Raw genomic sequence first — 13,310 nt, forward strand, 5'->3', positions numbered from 1 at the left:
CACGGGAGTAGTTTCCATGTATTGGCATAAGTGATTGAGTGAGTTCAACACGTTGTACCAATTGCATATCTTGGCTAGAATTTGAAGTTGAATTATTAGGAATCGAATTTGACAAAATTTCGTCACAATTTCTCCTTCAATGTTATACATAGAGGAAAAATCAGTGAAGCAACTTTTTCTCTTCAAATCCAAGTACCATCTCAAACTCCTATCGTTGTATATCTTCATTGGAGTATAATTCTGCTTCACGGAATATTTAATTTCAATTGTATCCATAGAAGCATAAATACCAAATATCTTCGTTATTTCATCAAGAAGGGTATCCAAATTCGAACTCTCTTTTAGTGTCAAGCCATCAACTATGATATTGTTGAAATTGTGTTCATTATCCCATCCACCGCTGTGTTGAACCAAAATTACAATTTCTTCTTCCATGACAGAAATTTAGATTGGTTAATATGAATATTTTTCAGTTTGAGAAAGAAAAACAAACTCGTAGCAAATAATCGTTCGCTTTATATGTAGAAGGAAGAGATCATCGATGTATTAGAACTCTTATAGATAAAAGGCAGTTATTGTTAGCATAAATAAAGGAACTGCAGAGTTTGTGGTACCTTGAATCACTACTTTATCTTACCCATGATCTATTCAGAATGTAAAAAGGCTATAGAAGTAAATATTAAATATGTCATAATTGTTATTCACTGAATATGGCCATATATATGTAATTATTTATAAAAAAGTGTCTACTTATGTTTTTTTCCCTTTGGAAAATAAGCCAAATTTCGGGGGCCCAAATTTTTGTCAAGAATAAATTATGTGTTAAAAATTTGATAGAAAAATTCATTATTTATGATAAAAATTATAATTAAAAAAAAAAATTATTTTATCCACTTTAACATCTTTTGTACTTTGTTAAAAATAAGAATAAATAGTGAAAAGTGTTGAACAAAGTGAATTACAAATTCTTTTTTATTTCTTTTTAAATTTTAGTTTCAAGCATTACTATAAGCATATTAAAATGAGGTATACCAAGTCATCAACTTCTTGAGTCAAATTTTATGGTTCTAACTCTTATCTTTATTTAATATTTATCAACTTATTACTTATAGCATTATGTTAGCAATACATATAATAATTGCCTCACTTAAAAGATGTTTTTCAATGTTGAGTTGATAAAATCTTACTTAAGTACTAATAGTTTTCATCTAAATAGTGTAAAAAAATAAATTATGAATAAATACGTATATGAAGTGTATTTATTATTTAGGCCACGAATTAAAATTTCACTTTTGGCCCCCAATTACGTTGAGCNTAGCAATACATATAATAATTGCCTCACTTAAAAGATGTTTTTCAATGTTGAGTTGATAAAATCTTACTTAAGTACTAATAGTTTTCATCTAAATAGTGTAAAAAAATAAATTATGAATAAATACGTATATGAAGTGTATTTATTATTTAGGCCACGAATTAAAATTTCACTTTTGGCCCCCAATTACGTTGAGCCTCCCTTGTTTAATAGTAAGAGAATACATCTTTTGAAATAAATATATTTCATCATAAGGATTGAAAATTCTTAGATTTCCATAAAAACCACAACCCCTTGGGCACAAAATTGGGTTTTATTTTGTCACAACAAGTCATTTTTTCTTCTTTTTTGAGTTTTTGGTTATAATGTGCTATTTTTCAAGCTAGTAGTGTTGGGTTTTAAAAGGTGTGAATGAAAAATGAAGAGTTGTAATTTTAATGAAAAGTTGTGACTTTTATGAGGAGTTGTGACTTTTATGAAAAAAAATTGTGACTTTTATGAAAGGTTGAGACATTTCCGATGGGTTGTGACTTTCCAAAGGGTTGTGACCTTCTGATAAGGCACCATAAATATTTGTTTACACTACTCTTTATTGTCTATAAATAGAGGAATTTCCTCTCATTTATTAACGATGAATTTCTGGACTTCTACTACTACTACTAAATCTAGTATTCTAATAAGGGGTCGTTTGGTAGAAAAATAAATAACGCATGGATTAGTAATGCATGGATTAGTAATGCAGGAATTAGTAGTGTTGGGATTAGTAATGCATGATATATTTTTTTATCAAGTTTTTGGTTCATTGCTTCCTAACTCATCTTGTGTTTGGATTAAAACTCTACAAAAAACTTCTTTCCAATTATACCTTTGAATTATTATGAGATTTTATATTTTATGTAATTGGGACAAGGTAGATAATTGCCGAACAATATTATTTTTCTATGGTCTTCTAACTAGCTAGGAGAAGAACAATTTTGTTGTCATGTTTGCTATTTTCTCACTTGAATTATTTGAGGGTAAATAATTGTCATCTTAATAAGTTGATCACTTAAAAAAAACATTAATTTTCAATTTAGAATAGATAGACCATCTACAACATCGGAAAAATGGTAAACAATAGTAAAATCGAATAAATCATCTACATTTATACATAAAAATTGCAAGTTGTAGTTTTAATATATATGCAATTTATAAATTGTTCAAAATACAAATAATTAGAAACCACATATAAATCAACAAATAATGTATTCAATTAAAATCACAAACGTCATGTGGTGATAAATTTGTCTTTTCAATTAGTAAATATTAAACAAATCACATTTTAAATATTATATTGACATGTATTGTATTTATTTATCAAGAAACAACTCTCTCTCAATAATAAATTGTAAGCTAATTTATTTAAATAATTTACTGGTACAAATATAAAATATAAAATCAAGAAAGTAAATAAAATGCTTTTAGGGATATTTTTGTCTTTACATAGATAATACCATGGTATTAAATCCAATGTATTACTAATACCACCAAATGGAATGTATTAGTAATACATCCTATAATACCATGTAGGATGTATATATACTTAGGCCCAAAAATTCTACCAAACATATACAGTACTACTAATTAATACCATACATAATACATGGACTATTTCTCCTAATACTTCCTACCAAATGACCCCTAAGTGTATTTGAGTGGTTCGCTGACACCGTGGTTTTAGGTACCAATACATCGGTGAGTAAGATCGTTCTATCCAGAGAGGATATATTTTATTAACCTTGGATACTTGAAGGGATAATTTCCTTAAGGACACATTGTGCATTCAGTGGACTCGATTTTCTTCTTTGAGAATTTTTTTTGTAAATTATTTCTAATTTGTTTCTGATTCTAATTTTCTCTACTTGTTTTAATTTTCTAATTTTAAAAATACTCTTTAAATTTTATTATGTCTTATCAAGTTCTTCAAAGTTATTATTCTAAATATTTTAGAAATACAAGATCAACGACCAATAGTGAATAGTGATTGGTGTATAATATTGTATTTGGGGTTATAATTTACTTATATTCAGAGAGAGGAAACTTGTATGTAATCCGAATAATAATCAAATTAGGATTCATCTCTCTCCGAATTCTGTTTGGTTTTGGTTTGGGATATTAATTTGGAAACTTACCTAATAAAATATTTTATATTAAGAAATAGTTATTATTTATCGTAATAATACTTTTTTTATTGGACACTTATAATTTATTTATAATACATTTTTATTTTATATTATAGAGAATAATTTATAAAGCACATATATACAAATTTTATTGATGGATAATACACTTATCATACACTTTTAATATGTTATGTCAACTTCTTACCAAACAAACATAATATATTTTAAAACACTTCTAATATATATATATATTGCATGTATAATTTACTTTTATTACATATTGCAGATTTATCATAGTATTGTTATGTATTGTAATAAATGATAATAAATAAAAAGTATCACTAAAATCAATAATTATTGATTAAAAAGTACTCACCCAAATATCGTTTTAGTTCAAACTTCATACATATGATACATAATCAATAATAGTGATTTAAATCCTATTTTCAAGTTTATCAGCTTTGCAAAGTGGATTTTCTTTGGCCAAAACCGCACGTCCTATAGACTTGAAATTGAAAGTGCATGCATGTTCCTCCGGATACCTATGAGTCTCGCAAAATATTTCATCGCACTTACAATTGAACCCTAGTAATCCCACCTTCTTCCTGCAAACCATGCATCTTTGTGGCTTCGTCTTCATCATCAAATCATCTTTTCCAGTTTTAATAGTTAGAGAAAACATCTTGTGGAATAAATATATTTCATCATAGGGATCGTGATTTCTTGAATTTTCATAGGAACCACAATTCCTTGGACATAAAATTGGGTTTTCTGTTTTGTCACAAGAAGTCATTTTTTCTTCTTAATTATTTGGTTATAATGTGTTTTTATGCAACTTATTAGTCGTAGTGATGGGTGTATATATAATGATGTATTTGGGGTTATAATTACTTATATGTAGAGGAAACTTTTATGGAATCCAAATAATAATCAAACTAGGAGTTCCCTAATATTCATATTTGGAAATTTGATTAGCCTATTTGGGCCGCTCTATACTAACTTCCGCCTTCTTTTAAGGATATTTTAAGAAAGAAAAAAGTTACCTAATTTGACAAATATTCCTACTATTTTTATTAATTTATCTTTTAGTTTGAAATAATTACATATTATCTCACTTATTAATCATACCAAATTTTAAGTCAAAATACATCTAAATACATGAAATTTAAAAAATTGAACGTCGGTTATTCTTGAATAGCGATTCTCAAATCGCTTATATTTGTGCAATTTGATTATGGTAGGTTAAGATATATCATTAGTCGTGCAAGTTAAAGTTCCTGCAGTATCATTTATGGAACTTTCAAATATAAATGGTGTATAATTTAAAAATTACTTTCTTCAGTCCAATAATAACAGTCGTTCTTTATTGATTTGACTAAGGATATAAAAAACAGTAAATAATTGGGTAATTTTACCAAATCACTCTTATCAAATACTCCCTCTATTTCATGTTAACTGAATTTGGGGGTTTTTTCATTATTCAAAATAATTGAATTGTTCAAAGTTTAAGATGGATATTTGAATTTTTTTCCTTATTTGCCCTTTCCTTTAATGAAGTTTAATATTTTCTAGATTTATGATTTCACATAGGACAATAGTGGAAAATATTATTAAATTATTTCCTTGAATGTTTTTTTCAATAAGTGTGCATTACATCACAAATTCAGTTAATATGGAATAGAGGGAGTATAAGTTATATAAACAATTAAAAATGCATAGTAATTAATAGCAAAGGTAAAATAGATATAAAATTATAAATTATTTATTGACTTTATAAATTAGATAAGTATTGTTGAACATCCCAAAATAATATAATTTCGATGAAAGATTAACGAAGGGAGTATAAATTAATCATCTTCTTGTTTCGTCTTTCATATCAGATAAACACATTAACCCTAATTATACGTCCAATTTGGGTTGGTCAAGTATCTATATTGAGAGATGGAAAATAAATTAAGGTGGAAAAAATTGAACATTGTGGCTTAAATTTATGTACCTTATACTCAACAATAGTATACATGACATTAATAGAAACGGAAGTGCAATATTACACTATTAGGTACTATTAATAACAAACTTGATACATAATCAATAATAGTAATTTAAATCCTATTCTTAAGTTTATCAGCTTTGCATAGCAGATTTTTCTTGGCCAAAATCGCACGTCCTATAGACTTGAAATTGAAAGTGCATGCATGTTCTTCTGAATGTTTATGAGTCTCGCAAAATATTTCATCGCACTTACAATTGAACCCTAGTAATCCCACCTTCTTCCTGCAAACCATGCATTTTTGTGGCTTCGTCTTCATCATCAAATCATCTTTTCCGATTTTAATAGTAAGAGAAAACATCTTGTGGAATAAATATATTTCATCATAGGGATCGTGATTTCTTGAATTTGCATAGGAACCACAATTCCTTGGGCATAAAGTTGGGTTTTCTGTTTTGTCACAAGAAGTCATTTTTTCTTCTTAATTATTTGGTTATAATGTGTTTTTATGCAACTGATTAGTCGTAGTGATGGGTGTCTATATAATGATGTATTTAGGGTTATAATTACTTTATATATAGAGCCTAGAGGAAACTTTTATGGAATCCAAATAATAATCAAACTAGGAGTTCCCTAAAAATCATAGGAAAAATCACGCCCTATACACATTTAAGAGTCAATTTTACGGGTTTTAAACATATTTTTAAAAAATTATTACTTATAACAGTTTATTTACGAGTTATGACATATCATTTAAAGTTAATTTTATTTAAAAATCAATTTCCATTTATTTAATAAATGATTAATCTATTTATGGTTTTTTATTATTAATTAATAATATGTAATTAAATTGATTTATGTTCCTTTTTTAAATCTGAAATTATCAGTTACATAGATATAGGGATTCTCCTACAACATGTTTCCTTCTTTACCGTTACCACCTCCCATATGTCAATCCCACCCTCCTCCAAATCGCCCATACGTCAATCCCACCCCCTCCCCCCACGCTCATCCAATTCTACACGCCATTAACACCCTAGCCCACTTTTACCTTCATCTATCACATCTTTCTCACCATCAAACTACACCAACTTCACAATCCTCCATTCAATTTAGTTTTTTCAACAAAATCATGTCGAAGAAAACGGTTGTAACTCCTCAAAAGAGCCCTCTATTAGTCGAAGGAACTATACGGATGAATTTCATGCTCCATCTTTCAACATTTTGACTCAAACACCGTCGCCAAACATTGTTTGAAACTCCGGCTAGGGGTGGTTCAACTCTATTGAAAGATCAAAAACAGAAAGAAAAAAAAATGACTCAAATAAAAGGGTGAGTCCGATAAATCGAAAGGAAAGAAGAGGAAGGGGAAAAATGTTGAAACCCCTTCTAATTCTGATTCTGATTTTGTTACTGAATAAAAAAAGAAAAAAGGAAAAAAAATCAATGAATGTTGAAGTTGTGAAAATCAATGAATGTCTATCTTGTAGATGGCTTTGACGACTGAGCAACACCTAAAAAAGACAAAAAAAATTGTTAGGGTAAGTATTATATTCAATTTATCTTCACATTATTAAAACTACTGTTTTTTTCTTTAAAAATATCACATTATTCTTGTATTATTTTCGAAATAGTTGTTTGGATGAAACGTGTATGAAATCTGATTGATATGTGTATGATTCCGATTAAACAGATGATTCTTGGATATTGTATGATTTGTGATATAATAGTGGTATACAAATGGTATGAATTGTGTTGTAACAGTATTGTGATTGTCTATTAACCGTATATACAAAGAGTGAGGATGGTGCAATCAGTGAGAGTGAAGTTACTGGTACGGTTGCTAGCAAATTTAGTGGACCTTGCATAGCAAAAGAACATGTTCCGGATACCACCAATTATCCTACACCAAGACCACATACAAGAAATTTGAAATAGTTGATTGCACCTTCTACTTTTTTAGAATTACATGCTATTTTTTTAAAAAAAACTTTTGGACAACTTTTTTGTGTTTAAGTATTTCATGATATATAATACCATATGTTTTCTTCCAATCAGATATCATCTACATATGAATTACTGTTTGACTATTATAATTTCAGGATACTAGTAATATACAAACTTCATACCATTTGGATTCACTATTTTAAAATATCAATGTGTATCCAAATTGTACAATTAATGGATGAAATGTGTGTGAAATTTGATTAATATGTGTATGACACTGAATTTAATGTTTGATGGTTGGATATTGTATTAATTGTGATATAATATTGGTATACAAATGATATGCATTGTATGATTATATGAAATTTATTTATTGTTGGTATAATATGTGTGATATAAGCTGAAGTTCGTGTTGGAATGAAACTTGAATAAGATTGGTATAAAGTTTGTTATATATTTACACTATCTTATATATTAATCTGGAAACATTTTATTTCCAAGTATATTAAATTTGTATGAATAATTAATGAATCGCGTATATGAAATCTGGAATCTGAAATCGGAAACCTGTACAAATATTTACACTATCTTATATACTAATTTGGAATAAATTTTATTTCCAAGTATATGAAATCGTAAAGAAATCTACATTAGCTTTCTTTTGATCTAAAAAAGCCCACACACCAACATCATTGTGAATACTAACAGGGGGACATCTATCACTAACTATAAATTTTATCTCTATATTGTGAATATTAGCATCTATCATTAGCTGCGATGTTATCACACTTACTAGACCACTATAAAGACTAGAATACTCATATATAATCCCCTCCATCTGAAAACCAACATATTTCCCTGTTTCATTTTTTAAAAAAAAACAATTAGTCTTACATAATACAAAAAAAAATTAAAAAATTATACACACTTATCATTATTTTTTCATACAAAAATCATTCAGACAGTAAACTACAAACAAATTTCATTAAAAAATAAAATTTCAGATTTCATACCCAATTAAATACAAATTTCATACATACAATCATCATTTATACCAAATTTATACATTTCTCATATCAAATAGTTCATTCCTTTCACACAAATTTATACATAATTGACAGAACTTATATAAACAATAACATTTCAAATTTCATACCAACTTAAAACATTTTTCATACAATTATTCAAAATTCTAAATAACTTTTTTTACTAACTAGTTAACACACTTTCATACCAACTTAAAACAACTGTCATACAATTCTTCAAAATTCTAAATAACCTTTTTTTCACATTTGTGAATACACTTTCATACCAAATTCATTACACTTATACTAACAAATTCATTCAAAACTATACATTTTAATTTATTTTTTCAGGAAAAAAAACAGTAATCAATATTATAAGTTTGATCTACGTACCCAATCTATGTAAAAATATTTATATGTTATACATTTATACTCAAATCTTTCATATATTGCGGCAATTTCTCACGAAATCATTGTTTTGCCAGTATAAAAAATAACCAAAAAAATAAATAAATATGGTGACATTAAACCCCTACCAAAAAACAGAAACTTACCAAGAAAATCACTAATATTACAGTTTCACAACAACTAATACGTATTATGAACAAAACGTATTGTTTATACAAAAAAACATATCACATTCAATATAGTGACGATGTACAAAAACAAAATCACAAAATGTGATTTACAGTTTCATTTTTTTTTCATTTCACTGAAATCCAAATACAAATAGTAAACAACTAAAAATAGAAGGATCCCATCTTCCGCCATGTTTAATTAATATTGATACGTAGTTGTCCATCACAAAAAAAAATAGGATTTTTCAAACAAACAAAAACTTCAATTAGTCGCCAGTGACAAAATTTCTGGAAGAAAATTGAAGAGAGAGAAACGTGGAAGAAAAATGGATAAAATCAGATTTTTGAATTAATTTTAACAAATTAGAGTGAATTAAGGAAACTGAATATTCTTAATTAGTTTGAGATTCCTTAATTCATGCTAATTAATAATTATCTTAAATTAATTCAAATTTAATTGACACCCCTATTTCCGTTTTTTTTTCATTTTTTCCTTATTAATTACATATTATTAATTAATAATAATAAACCATAAATAGATTAATCATTTATTAAATAAATGAAAATTGATTTTAAAAATCAGATTTTTGAATTAATTTTAACAAATTAGAGTGAATTAAGGAAATTGAATATTCTTAATTAGTTTGGATCCCTTATTTCATGCTAATCATTGATTATCTACAATAAATTCAAATTAAATTACAGCCCGCAATTTCAATTTTTTACTTTATTATTTCTAATTCCGTTTTTTTTTTTAAATTTTCGTTTATCTTTTTATTTATTTTTTAAGTTTTTTCCAATTAATAAAAACATTTCTTTTTTTTTTAACTTGTTATAACCTGTAATTTTTAATGTTATAGCTTGAAAGTCTAAATCTACTGTTATAGCTTGAAAATAATACTCTAACATATGTCATATATGAAATGTACACAAAATCATATTCGGAAATTTTATTAGCCTATTTGGGCCGCTCCACACTAACGTCCGCCTTCTTTTAAGTATATTTTAAGAAAGAAAAAGTTACCTAATTAGACAAATATTCCTACTATTTTTATTAATTTATCTTCTGGTTTGAAATAATTATATATTGTCTCACTAATTAATTAGATGCTTTTTTGTCATGTGATTATAACAATCTTATATATATTTCCTTAAGTAATAATATTGGATATGTCAAATACATATATTCGAAGTCCAAAATTGATAAGATTTATAATATTACAAATTAACATATATCTAAGTAATTAACTCATAAATGTAGGGGAATTTCCATAAGTTACCGTAAAGAAAATGACCATTGGGTCACTTTTACTAACCCAAATTAGTCCAATTTTCATTTTTTACTTCAATTAGTCAGTTGACTATCATAATTTCAACACATTAACCATCTTAAGAAATTTCCAACTCCTTTTTAATTACTCACCATACACATTGAGAAAACAACTAGCTAAGAATTGAATCATGATTTGCTTTCTTCCAACTCCCTTAATTTTTCCTTCTTATTCTGTTTCTATTTTGGGCGTCATTATTAGAATATAGTACTACTATTTTCGTCATTGAAGAAAAATAGGGGAGGAAAACGTGAATCATTTTTAAAATTCATTTTGAGTGAATAATATATCAAAAGAGAAGTTCATTACTAAAAATTTTGAATTGTTTTGAGGAAGATTTGAGTTGATGACCATTGAAGTTCGCCATTGAAAATCTTTGAAACTCAAATTTTAGATATCGATATGTCAACGTTAATCGTTTTGAGTGAATAATATATCATGGCGAAATGGTCTGGTGGACCCTTATACTTGTATGTGTTTGTATTGTGAACCCTTCTACTTGCCCCTTTGTCATCTGAACCCCTGAACTTATCAAAGCACAATATTTTAAACACTATTTTTGACTTGGCATCCTATGTGGTAGTGAATATCAAAGAGTGTGTGACACACACCTATTAGGAGCGTGAGACCCTTGGAAAAGGGTCTAACAATGACATTAGGGCTTTGTAAAGCCATCATCTTTCTATTTGCATCTAACATCATTGTTGGTCAAAATTTGAGCTTTTCTTGGCCTCTTTTTTGATCTTTTTACCCCAAATTTCTTCTCTATCGTTTCTTGTTATTATACAGCTCTTTTTTTATGAAAAACGCCATGGAAGGCATAACACTACTACCAAAATATCTTACACTAACATTAGACACAAAAATGCAAAATCCCCAAAAAAAATCAACAAAATCAATGTAATCGACCAAAACCCCAAAACCAAACAAAGACACAAATAGAGATCAAATCCAAACTAAACAACAAATAAATTCGAAAATAAATTGGAAAACCTACCTAGATAAGTTGAAAATCAAACAAAAAAACTCAAATATATTTGACATTGACCCCTTGTTTCAGACTTTCAGTTCCAAACCAAACCCAAATTTATTGCCTTCTTCTCGTCCTCCTCACCTTCTCCGACCAAATTGCCTTCGTTCTCACCATCTCCGACAAGCTTCAACCAACAACTATAAATGAGAACCAGCAACAACAACGACAAAAACCCCAAACTAACTCCGCCAATAAGTCTCGACTTTCACAACGCCGCCAGTTGTGAACAACTAGAAACAATCAGACCACCCAATAGACCCCCACTTTTCCTTAGCGCCACCGGTCACCACCAAATCCCAATCCAACAGAACCCAAAATCAACTCCGAACTTCGACGAGATTGTGAACAATCAGAAATCGTGCCAACATTTTTTACTTCAATGGAAAGAATAGAAGAGGTTGGAAAAAGGAAAAGGGTAAGGAAGATAAGAAAAGGTTGAAATGAGATTGTGGGGATGGAGATGCAGATGGCTATGACAAAGAGAAATAAAAATTGGAAAGAGAAAGTGCAGGTATATTAATCAAATATAATAAAGGAAAAATGACATGGAGTGATCATATATACATGTGTCATTTTATAATCATATGTGTCATTTTATAATTATTTTTAAAATTACGTGTCAGACGTTTGTGATACACACATTTGAGTAGTAAAAAACGTGTTTAAAATATTGTGTTTTGATGAGTTAAAGGGTTCAGATGACAAAGGAACAAGTAGAAGGATTCACAATACAAACACATACAAGTATGAGGGTCCACCAGACCATTTCGCCATGTATCATCAAAAGATTCAAAACATTGAGAATTGCTTAGAGAAGATTTAAGTTGGTTGGAATTGGGGAAAAAATCGATCTACAATATATACTTTATTGTATCAACAATGTGTATAAATGTATATACATCTCTAATATATAGTTATTCATCATCTATACACGAATATACATATTTATACAATATCAGATACATTGCATATACATATAGTCATTTTGCTGAAAGTAATTTTTGATGCCCATACGTATTGCTAATTTTGGTTATTTTATGTAAATGAAAATTTAGTTATATTGGGTACAAATAAAATTACTTTATTGTATATATATGAAATTGTCCCATTCTTTTAAGTGAAATTTTCCTTCATCGTCTTTTTTAGAATAATTATTTAGTAAATAATTTATTTATTTTTACATGTCACAGACCCTTTAGATCATGGTATAATTACCTGCTTATGTTTTTAAAAACAATTATATCGCCATTACATAGGAGCTAAATCAATCCAATGCTGCAAATCAAAATCATGGTGATTAATAATGAGAATGTGGACATTGAGTTTGAAGTCTTAATTAGTTAGTCCACAACATATTCAAGAAAATCTTATTATAAAATAGAATAAAACAATGGATAAGGATCAAAATGTTTTTAAACTATGTAAAATTGAAAAATGATGTTTTCAGTTAATAGTTTGGTTTAAAAATGCCCCTTCATGAATAGTTTAGTTCAAAAATATCTTTGTTATTACTTATTTGGGCCAAAATGCCCTTTTTCTAATAAAATATAGTAGGGTTTTTTTTTTTTTTAAACATATTCTTTTCCTAACAAAATTACTACTATTAAAGAACTCAATTTTTATTTCTTTTCTTTTAAAATCACTTTAACTAATAAATAAGTAGAAAATAATCATTTTATCTTCTTAATCTCATTTTAACAATTAAAATAGAATAACTTCATGTACCTTTTAAACTCACAATGTAGGTCATATATATAAGATCGAAATAATCCCATCATTAATTTTCATTTGGGTAACGATAAAAAACTCCTAATAAAATAGAAAATATTTTTATTTCTTAATCTTTTCCAAATTTGAAGTAAGATAAGCATTATATATTTTTTTAAAATCATCTGTAGGAAAATAATGTGTTTAAAAAAACAATAATATGTT

Source organism: Solanum stenotomum, chromosome 3, assembly GCF_019186545.1.
Source record: "Solanum stenotomum isolate F172 chromosome 3, ASM1918654v1, whole genome shotgun sequence".
NCBI lineage: Eukaryota > Viridiplantae > Streptophyta > Magnoliopsida > Solanales > Solanaceae > Solanum > Solanum stenotomum.